The sequence below is a fragment of the Trachypithecus francoisi genome, unplaced genomic scaffold, assembly GCF_009764315.1.
Source record: "Trachypithecus francoisi isolate TF-2019V2 unplaced genomic scaffold, Tfra_2.0 Lachesis_group17, whole genome shotgun sequence".
Taxonomy (NCBI): Eukaryota; Metazoa; Chordata; class Mammalia; order Primates; family Cercopithecidae; genus Trachypithecus; species Trachypithecus francoisi.
In genome coordinates this window covers 45,579,701-45,592,390 of record NW_022681462.1, presented here as the reverse complement: position 1 = coordinate 45,592,390, position 12,690 = coordinate 45,579,701, and positions in this window count along the sequence as shown.

Below are 12,690 nucleotides of genomic sequence, written 5' to 3'. Positions count from 1 at the left end.
ATAAAGTCTACTTTCTGGGTAAGGTCTATGAATAAGACTTCCCCGGGGCCTAAATATACTGTTGTTTATTAATTTAATTTTCCTGCCAGGAAAGTATTTTTTCCAAAGAGGCAGTGAGTCTAATTGTTGCCAGGAATGATCACAACCCAAATTTAGAAATTACGGAGTTGAACAATATTCACCTTAATTCTCTCCTTACTTGAAATAAATGCATTCTGCATTCTTTTGGTGCTTATTGAGCACCAGTCGTGTGTCAGGTCTTGTTAGCAATGAAAATGGGAAGGTGATAAAGACACGGTTCCTTTAAGTTTTGGGAAACCACAGTGTGCAAGGCAAGCACTGGAGAAGTAATAGGTCCAATCTTGGGGAGATGGAAGAAAGCTTCCATCGCTGAGGGCAAGGGACATCTCAATGAGACCTAACGAAGAGTAGAAGTCATGGGACAATCTAGACCAGTGCTCCTCAAAGCAAGCACCATGCACGGGTGCCAATTCATAAACTGTGTATTATTGTAACAAGATAAGTATAAAATTGAGAGTAGGCATTAAGAAGCTTTTGTAGCAATTGGACAAATATCCAAACATGTAATCAGCAGGTTTCTATTTTATGTTTTTATATTTATTTGTTTCTAATAATTATTTTCAATTGTGTTTTATAAAAAGCTGTAGTCTACAATGAATTCGGAATTTAGAAAAAGAAAAACTGGCACTTTCTCATCCAGGATTTGAGAAGCAGTGATCTAGTGTGTGGCTGGGAAGGGCTGGGAAGAGGGCACAGAGTAGCAGATTCTAAAGCTTGCCTCTGAGGCTGGAAAGACAGGCATGTTCTGGGAACTGCAGTTCCTCCCAAAGCATCTTCTCCTAAAATACATTCCCTCCTTCCTACAGCTCACAAGCAATCCTTTCTCTCATCATGGTAATTCGTAACATTGTGCATGCTCTCTATGTGTCTGGCACTCCATTACGCACTTTATCTGTGCGATCTAATCGTTATAACCAAACGACAAGGTAAATGCTCTTATTTTTCTTATTTTGTAAATGAGAGAAGTAAGATTTGGCAAGGTAAAGCAACTTACCTAGGTTACATCCAGAATGCCAACCCAGGAATCTCTGTCTCTATTTAGTCATCTAGTCGATTTCCTAGAAGTTGTTATACATTAACTTCAGAAAATCTCTGTATTTGGGAAACCCCATCCCTTCATTAAGAAGTTGGAGAAAAGCTTCCAGTTCTTCTCATCTTCTTAGCTACCCCCAGAGTGATCTCTCGTTCAAACAACACAACTTTAAAAAGAAAAATATCTATAACCCTAGTGCTGTTTCTTTTCTCTGCACATGATCCAAGCTTTCACCTGTTTACCTTTGGGATCTGCTGTGAAACATAATCATGGCTTGAGCTACCAAAAAGCACATATGTCAGTTTGATTTCTGACCCATTTGTTCCAAGTACATTTGCTAGTATAACTTGTAGTCACCAGGGTTTTGAGAACTTTCATGAGGATCTTTTTTTCTTCTTCTTGCTCATTTCAGACTAAATCAGGGATGATGATGACTGCAATAAACTCCACTGAGATGATTAGTGCTCCCTGAAATGTGGCTCTCTCTGGCAGGGCTGCACTGATTGTTCATCACCCAGCTGGTTTCCTTTATACTTCATACCACCTCCCGCAATGGTGCTCCTGGTCTCAGGGAGGTTGCCAGCTGACAGAGTAAACAAACAGCCATACACCCTGATTGCAAAACTTTCTAAAAGGCAAACATCTCTCCCAAGTGCCAAGACAGAAAGCGTTTTAAGTTTAATTAAGTTTCTCCAAATGTATTCCAGTCATCAGAGAAGTACAACTCCCCACGAATTTGCCTGTGGTGATAAAAGGGGTTGAGTCTATTCCATGAGGTGACGACCATATGGACAGCTTCTCTGAAAGAGATAATGAACAGAGCTATATTTCAGAGAATTTCAAGGAGTTTTGCAGCAGGAAAAGATATTAAAGATTATCTCAGATAATCTGAACTATTTTATAAAAATCAAATTTGAAAGGAAATCATCTCGTCTCCCATACACACACTATGATAACAGCACATTCAACCTGGGATGCATAATTGTATCCCAGTTCTTTACTTTCTGGATTAAATTGCTGGGAAGGGGTAGGAAAATTGGCATTGGGAGAATGCAATGTTCTGACCAACTGCTGAATCTGAAGGGAATCACAAGCTTCATTTAATAAGATGTTTTTCCTCCAATTCAATTTTGACCTTCACTTTACTCCTTTCACTTTCAAGCCCACATACCACACTCACTGCTTTAGTCATTACATAGTGTCTCTTCAGAGGTGGAGCTCACTATGCTGCCCAGGCTACTCCTGTACTCCTGGGCTCAAGCAATCCTCCCTCCTCAGCCTCCCGCATAGCTGGAACTGTAAGTGTGTGCCACCACACCCTGCTTCTCTGATGCATTTCAAAAATCTTATTTCAAAAAGTGTTTAAATCTAGGATGTCACTAACGACATAACTAAAAAGTTGACTAATTTAAATAAATTTGCATTATTTTGCCTTCATTCCCAATTTTTGTCTGAATATTTTTCCTTTTTTTGGCTTCAAAAATCTGAGATGGAAGGGTTGTTTAGTTGATTCGATCATTTGTTGATCAGAATAATTATCTCTTCATTTCTAAAATAATACAAACTCTTAACTTTAAAAGATGTGCTTTTAAAATAACTCACGGCAACATCCTCATTTTAAGTGGATCCAAAACATTTAGACGAGATGAGACTTACTGCATCCTCATACTTTTTAGTTTTATTCTTAACCAACTCCAACATGATGTTTTCCTACATGTTCAACTCCATTCTTTAAAAATAGCAGTTATCAATTAGAGGATTGAGAAAAATCAGTGAATGTAATAGGAAAAAATACTTACATTCGTGTATTTTCTATAATTCATTAGTATTTGGAGATTTATGAAGTTTATAGCTATCATAGTTTGTGTTTGATTTCAGTGTGTTGTCATCTACCAGATTTACATTGTTTCATTTATTTTCACAATAACCATATGAAAATATTTCTTAAATCCATACATATGTTCCAGTTAATTTGATCTGAAACGCAAAACATTGACTTTTCACTTCATAATGTAGATTCTAGCAATAGGTGTCTTCCATGAGCCCTCCTTTTCCAGTTATTTTAAGGTGGAGTGGCTCTACCAAGGATAGAAGTGTCCTCTTCTTTGTCTCAAGCCCATTTTCAAATGTCTGAAAAATTATGTCCTTTCACAATTCTCCAACAGCTTAAAGGGTTAAGGAATGCTATAAGCAGAAAGGACAGTTAGGGGTCTCAGCTAATAACGAATGCACATTAGAACCACTTAGACATGAGGCATTTTGTTAAAATGCCAATGTCCAGGCCTCAACCCCAACCCAAATGAGTTAACATTGCTTAAGGGGAGAACCTAGGAATGAGTCCTTTGTTTTATAGTTCTCCAGGTATTTCTAATATGCAGCCAGGTATGGAACCAACAGCAGAAAGCACGTCAGCTTTGGAGTTGAAAACACCTGAGTTTGAAACCAGTGCCTGCCATTTAGCAGTGCTATAATTGAGGATAATTTACTAATTTTTCTGAAAATCAATTTTCTTATTGACGAAATTGAAATAATTATCTTATACAGTTAATGAAAGAATTACATAAAATTGCATATGTGGAGGAACCCAGCACAATATTAGGCAGAAGGTACGTTTCCAATAACTAATAGATTCCCTCACATGTCCTGTCTGACATTCACAAACTGCCATTTCTCTGAGAATGATGATGATATTAGAAGTACAATGTCCTACATCACACAATCAAAGACATACCTATCTGCTTATGTTTTTCAAATAACAAGTTATGAGGTTTTCTAGAAAAGACAGTGGGCACATTTTGCACAGATTACCTTCACAAATGACAAGCTACTAGAAATCTTCCCCCAATATACAGCACAATGTGTTCAATGAACAAAGGCTTATCTAGTATCTAAGAGTCAATACCTAAGAACTTTTGAAGCTACATTTTTCAACCGCATATTGAAATCCAGGATAAAAAGCAATTTGGAAAAAATTCCAGAAATGTACAGTATGTCCTCATTCTGTGAGAACATGTCACAAAGCATGTGGGCTTAGCAACTACACTGAAGCTAAATAGAGCTTTTAGGCAAGAGTCAAATTCTGATTTATACTCTAGCCAATTACTAAAAAGCACTTCTGTGTCCAACTTGAGAGACCACAAGATGTTTTCATTGTCCATGATCTCATTTTTATTTTATTACTTGTTATTTACAATCTAAGCCATGAGGGCAAGCTAAAGGCCCCAGAAGAGGGAATAATTTCAGAAATTGGAAATACAACGAAAAAAGTAATAAAATGCACTTGTTCTGACTCCGTAATTTGGAAGTAGGTGATAACTGTATCTAGGAATGTCCAGCATCAATAAAAGTTCAATAATGTCGTTGAGATGAGTGAAAATTGTTTTGCTTATTTAATAAGACATGGTGATTTCAAGGCCATGGTCTTCACATCTTGGATTTATGTGCTTCCTTAACTAGCAGCGGTTGCTGACGTTGAAGTTGCATTCCTTAAAGTTTAACTCTGACTTTATATGAACTCAGGCTGGGCCTTTGCCTCACCTATTCCAAGTATGTGATCCTTTGGTGCTGGTGGGAATTCAGGTCACTTAGATTGTTAGATAGTAGTGCAGGAGGCTGGAGGAAAAGCAAGAGAGCTTTTCGTAGCCAGTTCCTCCTACTCCACTGAGTGCTGCTCAGTGGAATTAATAGAGGCTGCTTCCGGTTTGATGCACTACTGCCTATCCTAAATTAGAACCATAACTTAATTGATATTAGTCATATATTATATCTGATTACCTCTGGAAGAAATTGTCATAAGCGCACGTTAGTGAGGAGTAAGGAAGGCTTTTGCTAATAACACTACATTTCAGACTGAGTTAACAATTAATCATCTACCCCTGACCTTTACTAAAGGGCAAGTCATCTATTTCATATGGAACAACAAAGATACTACTATGCATAATTTCCTAAGAGAGGAAGCCCAAAAGTGTTCTATGTCAGATTTTGAAGCATTTGCTTTTAACCTCAAGTCTCATTTATCTCACATGCTTAAATTACTCCTAACACAGTGATTCTCAAAGCGTGGTCTCCTGACCAGCAGCAACAGCATCACCTGTGAACTTAGTACAAGTGCAAATTCTCAGGCCCTATTCCAGAATGAATGTGCCAGGAACTCTGGTGGCAGTGCTATAAATTTGAGTTTTAACAATCTCTCCACGTAATTATATGTACACTAACATGTGAGGTCCACACTTTAACGAAGTTGATATGTAAAGATATGCATTAATTGTCAGATACTACAGAATAATCTCAGGAAGCTGCATTTACAGACATCACTGGTTATGTCACGCTTCTTTCAATATTATCTCTTTCAATATTATCTGATGTCCTGCTCTGAAGAGAGAAGGACTGACCCAGGATTTATTAAAAAATCATATTTAAGTACTTGTTAATTGCTAGGTATGAAAGAAGCAAGGGCAATTCAGACAACTTCTTGCACTTGGCAGGATTAGATGAGAAAAAAATTATAATAGGGCAATAAAATACCACACCAGTCACTACTGACACCTGTATACATAAATGAACAATTTAGAACCAGGAAACAAACCACGCTACTTTAGAAGAAACTCAAGTGTTCACTTGGGGTAGCTGCACACAGAAGTCAAAGGGTTATGCAATATAGATATTCATTTTCATCTTCTATTCACTTAGGTGCACTGGAAAGCACACTTGGTAGCAGAGGAGTAGCCTAGGTTAGTAGTGGCGACCCTATATCCAGCAATAAGGCTACCTGGGATTGTATATTAATTCCACCATGGGATTGTCATGACCTGCAGACCCAAGCTTACTCCAACTCTAGGCCACTCCTGATCATCGCAAAACATATTATCAGACTTAGCCTCAGCCCCAATACCTTAGAGACTGAAAACAGGTTCCACTGCTCCATCTGATGCCCCTGAACTACTGTCTGCTGTAGGAAAGTGCTGGTGACTCCATATTGCTTACCAGTAAGAAAATACTATTTTCCCTATCACCCCATCATTAATGACCTAAACTGAGCCTGGGTGAATGCCCCTTTTTATAGTGCAGCTGTCGTTCAGTTCATCAGGCCAAGCCCTGTCCTATTTGGATTTGGCTTGCTTTCCTTCTCAGACTTCCCATAATGCTCTCATTTCAGAGTGCCTTGTGCTCAATCCTATCTGTATCCAAATATATCTCCCAAACAAGCCTTGACTGGCTATATGACATTTTCACATGACTAACTACTTTGTTTGGGATTACCAAAACTACCTGTCAACATGAAAATGTCATCAAATAATATCACCCATTAAGCCACTTTCTACAACTAAAATATGAACTCGGGTAAAATTATTGGTGTAACAGGTAAGGCCTTACCTAGGGAGAATGGAACTTTCAACAGTATTTTCTCTGTGACCATCTGGTCAACCTAGAAACAGTCTCAGAAGACTATATTTTTAAAATTAGGGTTAGCACAAAGTCTAAAGGTGACTAGAAAGAATCATCAGATGACAGATGTCCCATATCTTCTAAGAGCTCAAAAGCACTGTGAGAAATCACAGACCGTGGGATTAAACCTGAGCTTTAATCTTAATTTGCAGTATGACCTTGGACAGTTTAACTGTTTAGACTTTGTTTTCCTTATCTGTAAAAGTGAATATGAAAATATCTACTTTGAAAGGTTTCTGTTCAAATTAAATGAGAGAATATAAGGGTGTATTTAACTGTGTCAGGAGCAACTTTAAAAAAAAAAAAATCAACAAAAACAAAAGATGTTATTTCAAGTAACACCTTTGACACCTATCATTTTTCCATTTTCTGTAGTCAGTACTTGTAGAACCCCTAAGGTAGGTGATAAAATGGGTTAATTAGAAATCTAGGATAGCAAATAAAGGAAAGACCCAAGGAAAGAGCCAAGCCATTGAGAATCCTTGCAAGTCAACAGCATGAAAATAACAAACGGGTCATTTTAAGGAATCACAGAGCCTCCCATTGAATGGAACACATAAGGGGTCTTCCGGTCCAAATTTAGAAACTGGTGAGATTTTCCTCTCCACACGCCCTGTCTCTGACCTGCAGTGTTACAAAATGGTCACACTGGGACTGCCAGTGGCCTCTCTGCTGGAATAGATGCTTTAGCAGAGTTAACTTTAAAATAATGCAAGCAAAGAGGAAATGTATATTACAAATGCCTTAGATGGATTTGATCTATATACATAATATCTCCCTCCAGAGCCTTAGTTTTATGACTTGGCAGTGGAAGTCATTTTGACACAGGGTCTTTAATAACATTGGTGTTCAATCCTAGACTATTTGATACACCCAATTAATGTATTCTGCAGATGATCTGTCAGCCTCTGAGACTGCTAAATGAATCAAACTCATTAAGTGCTCCTCTTTTATTAATAGCACAAGTCCCACTGCTGTGATGTAGAAATGCCATTAGTAGAGGTGGCTTCTGCCTCTTGTTTGAACACATCTTACAAATAAGTCAGCACTGAAAGGGATATGAATCATGATAACTGGGTCTGTCACGTAAGGCTGGAACAAATGGCTCCGAGCCTTGTCTGAGGGGCAGTGACACACTCCATCAGTGGCTCTGAGTGAAATCCATATCTAAGGGAGAGATTCTGCTGGGAAAAGCCTGCCTGCAATTAAGTCTGCTGTCTCTAAACCACTTCTCAGTCAGAAATACCATTGCTAAAGCCTTCCTTCCAAGAAAAGAAAGCACAGAATCATTGATTATCAGATTAGGAAAGAACCAGAAGATCATTCCACCCAGTGGTTATCAGCCCTAACTATAAATTAGAATCGCATGGGATGTTTCAGAAAGAAAGCAATATCCACTAAACAAGTGGTACCGATCTCAAAGGATTACAAGAATACAGAGTCTGTTCTATAGCCACAACTTAGTTATGTTAAAAAGAGGTATCAAGAAAGTCCCAAATATTTAAAAATTGAGCCATAGAACTTAAATAGGCCATGGGTTAGAGAACACATTAGAACCAAACAATAGTGGCGACAGAATATATTCATATGTTGGAATGCAGCAAAAGGAATATTTAAATATAAATTTACGGCTTTAAATGGATAAATAGAAAAAATACATAAAATCAATGATTTGTTATTCAAGCATAGGAAATTAGAAAAAGAGAAATGAATCCCAGAACCAGCAAAAGACAGGAAATACCAGAGATGGGTGGAAATCAGTAAAATCGGATATGGACTAGCAATAGAGAAAAATAATGAAATCAAAAGCTATCTGTGTTGGCTCTTCAAGAAAATCAGTAAAATGAATCAACCTCTAGAAAAACAGAACAAGAAAAAGTGAGAAAGAGAACCAAATTACTAATATCAGGAATAAAGGAAGAGACAGCAACGATCCCATAGATATTGAAAGAAAAGCAAGTGAAATATGAACAATGTTACGCCAATAAATTTAAAAATTTGGATGAAGTGTATAAACTCCTTGAAAGACACAACTAACCAAAATTGACAGAAAAAATAGAATGCTGTAACATCACTATCTGTCAAGGAAATTGAATGAGTAATTAACAACATTTTTATAAGGAAAACACTAACCCAAGATATTTTTGCTGGTAGATTCTGTCAAATATTTAGGCAAAAGTACTAGAAATTTTACACAAATTTTTTCAGAACCTAGAGGAAGAGGTATCAGTACCCAATGCATTTTCTGAGGCAATAATGTGATATCAACACCAGACAAGACCACTATACAAAGAAAAAATTACAGATCAATATCCTTCAAAACAGATACGAAACAGATTTTTGTATCTGTTTTATATCTGAACAAAATATTGGTAAATCAAATCCATCAAAATATAATTGTAATAATGTACCATGACCAAGTTTGTCATATAAACAGAACAGACAGAAAAAATCTTATGATCTTCTCAGATTATATACACACAGGAAAGCATTTGACAGCATTCAATCCCCTTTCATAATAAAAATGTTTAGCAAATTAGAAAATAGAAGAAAATTATCCAATCGAAGAAAGAGCATCTTCAAAATACTTCCAAATAGCGTCATAATGACAAATATTCAATGCTTTCCCACTAAATGTTGAAATCTACACAGATTTTAATTAGCCAAGTAGGAAATGACTGCTGTGAGAAGCCTAAAGGACTATTTAAAATGTTTAACATATCTCAGAGAGAGAGAGTAGGTATTCCACCTACAGCCAAACTAGTTGCCCCCAGCTCTTGGAGACAATCCCCATTCAGGTACAGAGTTTGAAAGATGGGACCACCACAACATCAATATTTTCAGCACACTTCATGTAGGGCAAAGTCATGGTCCTATGGTCCTTCACATATGTTGCCAAAGGTCAGTGCCCAGGGCAACAGTCCCACATCCACGAAAGTATGTGAAGGAACTGACTGTGAATTAAAGAGGAGATGGTGATCCTGAGAGTAACACACCATAAAAAACCAGTCAGGCCTGGAGTCCAGCCTGAAGTTAGTTCAGAGGGAACACCAGGTTTCTAGATCCAGAGGGATCAGAGCAGAGGACTAGCAGCAGCATCTACAGGCACTCCCAAGCCTCTCTGCATGAGGCTAGGGAATGGTCCTTTAATGGCAGCCCAGACCTGAGGGGTGAGGTCCAGTCATGAATCTTCCCCAAAAAGGCAAATCCTTGGGAGGCTGTGTTCCATCCTAGGGAGGCTGAGTCCAACTCTCAGCCTCTCCTCTGCCTTTGGACTGCCCTGAAATGGTGTAAAATGAAACTTTTCAGGATGCAGCTGGATGGGAACAGGCAGAAAAAGACAGGCTGAGTCTCCCGTGGTGTCTCCCTGCCCCTTGGGACATAGCAAGTGGCAGAGACTTCAGAAAGAAGCCCAGCTGTTCAGCAGCTTCTCAGAGCTCCCTGGGATGCAATGGAAGCCTCAGGATAGAGGAACAACCTATGTGATCACCCAAGCCTCTCCTCCCAAGAGAATGCCAAGGGCAGGCACGTGAAGGAATTGGCAAGTTCTAGGTTCACGATGGTCAGAATTTCAGATGCATTTATTTATTTTAAGCCATCAAAATATCCTTTTCTGGGGCAACAGATGAGGAACACACACACACACACACACACACACACACACACACAGAGTAAGGCTTTACTAATCATGTTTGAGGGTCTACCCTAAGCGGACCTACCGTGCAACTTAACCTCAAACTAGACTTATCCTCTAACTTTGTGGAAGGGCATCCAAATCCCTCAAGCTCCTGATACCTGGAAATCGCTGCAGACTTGCAGCAGATCCTAGCCAAACTTTTAAGCTGAAACCCCTGTCTTCTAAATCCCCATGGCATCTTGTGTAGCCTTCAAGGGGGTTTACAGAGTAGCATGGGAAAGGAAGACTCCTGCAGGTCTGAGCAAGAGTGCAGGCGCTCTGCAGCATCCCCTCCCTCCCCCACCTCCTTGCTGAAAACTGTTCAGGACAGACTGTGGTATGAGTGGAATATTTGGAGTGGAGGTCACTGGGGAAGTAATAATTAGAGAAACACCACTGTCAAGTGAGTGAGAGATTGTCTGAGGAGGTGAAAAAGACTTTTTGGCAAAGTAAAATTGCCAAAAAGGAGCCAAAGCCAACCACAGAGACTGGGATTGGGGCCATGATAAAGGATACAAAATTTCAGTTAGACAGGAAGAATAAATTCAGGAGATCACAACAGGGCAGTGCAGTGATTATATTTGATAACAATGTGCTTGTTGCATAGTTGAAACTTCCTAAGCGAGTAGATTTTACACATTCTCACCACAAAAAAAAGTAAGTATATGAGATAACAGATATCTTAATTAGTTTGATTTAGTCATTCCACAATGTGCACATACATCAAACCATAGATAAATACAAATTTTGTCAACCTAAAAAATTAAGACAAATAAATTTCAGGTTAAAATGGAAAAAAGTTATTTAGAAATTATAAGAAATCCTTAGAACATAATATTTTCAAGAACAAATATATATATATATAGTATGATTCCAATTTTATGTGTGAGTATAATCTTCAGGTGCCCAAATTATTGGGCGCAACAAAAGTGGTATGATTTTAGAAGAGCAGATAAAACAACAGTAAGACAAAACTGACTCTAATAAAAGAATTCTGCACACACAAAAATAAAGAAGAAAAAAAGAAAAGGAACAGGATAGCAATGCCTCAAAGGGAGCCCCTGCACCAGGTGGCCCTGCCATCAACAAACTCAGGAAGCCAGTCTGAAGGTGGCCGTGGGATGTAAAGGGTAAACCGCTGCACACAGAAGCTGGCTACAGTCACTACATCCCCTACAGATTAGAAACCACAGTGACCTCAGACACAACCTATCACATTGACTCTGCCAACTAAGTTAACCTCGGAATTTAGAGAATGTGATACTCTAAAGGCGGAAAAACAAATTCTAGAGCTGCATCAGGAGTTTTGCCAGAACCCTGGTAAAATCTCTCCCGCTGAAGCAAGGTTGGCCTGAAACTGCCCTGTCTTAGTTCTGAAATTGACGAGGACCACATCTTAACCATTCATCCTCTCCACAGTGTAATGATTCCTCCTAATAAAAGGTCATGCTTGCAGGACCGGTGGGTTGGCCAACCGGATTCTCAGCATAAAAATTGTTAGACATTTCTTGGTTGATTTGGTTGAACTTCTCGTGTGAGCTAACATTTTTCAGGGAAGATTGGAAGTTGGTTTATGAAAGCATACGGGTTGTCAGAGCCCATTAGGTAGGCACAATTAATTAGTTAAACAAATGAAGCTCCTCTTGTTTACCTTGATTTCCCTGGGGCTTCCTGAGGATGGCTGCTCACGGCTTCATTACCAGCAGTCTGTGGAAGGGGTTCCAGGGATTTAAGGCTGCAGCTTTAGCAGTCAGGTTGGAAAGCTCTTTCTGTAACTATGTGGCCTAGGAACAGAAAGCCGTTCCAGCACGCTACAGGCAGGATGTACCTCCGAATGCCATGTGTATGCCCTTTGTACACAGAAATGTGCTCTGTGAATTCATCTAGCACTTAACTTTGAAATTTGGCTGCATAATATTAATAGAAATCACTTGTAGCCTGTCTTTATTCCTTTGTTTCAGATGACACCTAATCAGAGTTTTAGCAAAATCCCATCTATAATCCTTCTATATTTAGACCTCCACAAAAGATAACACTGTTAAATTGCTGGACCTTGAGCTAGCATCGTTTTTATAAAGATGTCTGCACCTTATTTCTGTTTCACTTTTGTTTTTCTTAAAGCATATTTTAACCTCAGAATCTATTTGGACAGTTTATTTTGCAGAATAATTCATGGCTCAGAAATGAAAATAGAGTAAATTCTTGTTTCCATTAGAACAGAGAGCAGGCTCTAGAGGGGCAGCTTAAACCAGACCTTATAAACTGAGAGCGGGCCTGTGTGGGTTTTCCCACACCCCACTCTGAATGCTGCAAGTCCCCTAATGTCTCACACTAGCAATGTCCAGTCCGACCAGAGACGCTCCAGAAAAAAAGACTGAAGCCATCTCATTGTGTCTCATAGACTGATCAACCATGCCAGTTTGCCTGCTACCGAAGGGGGTTTTGGGATATGGAA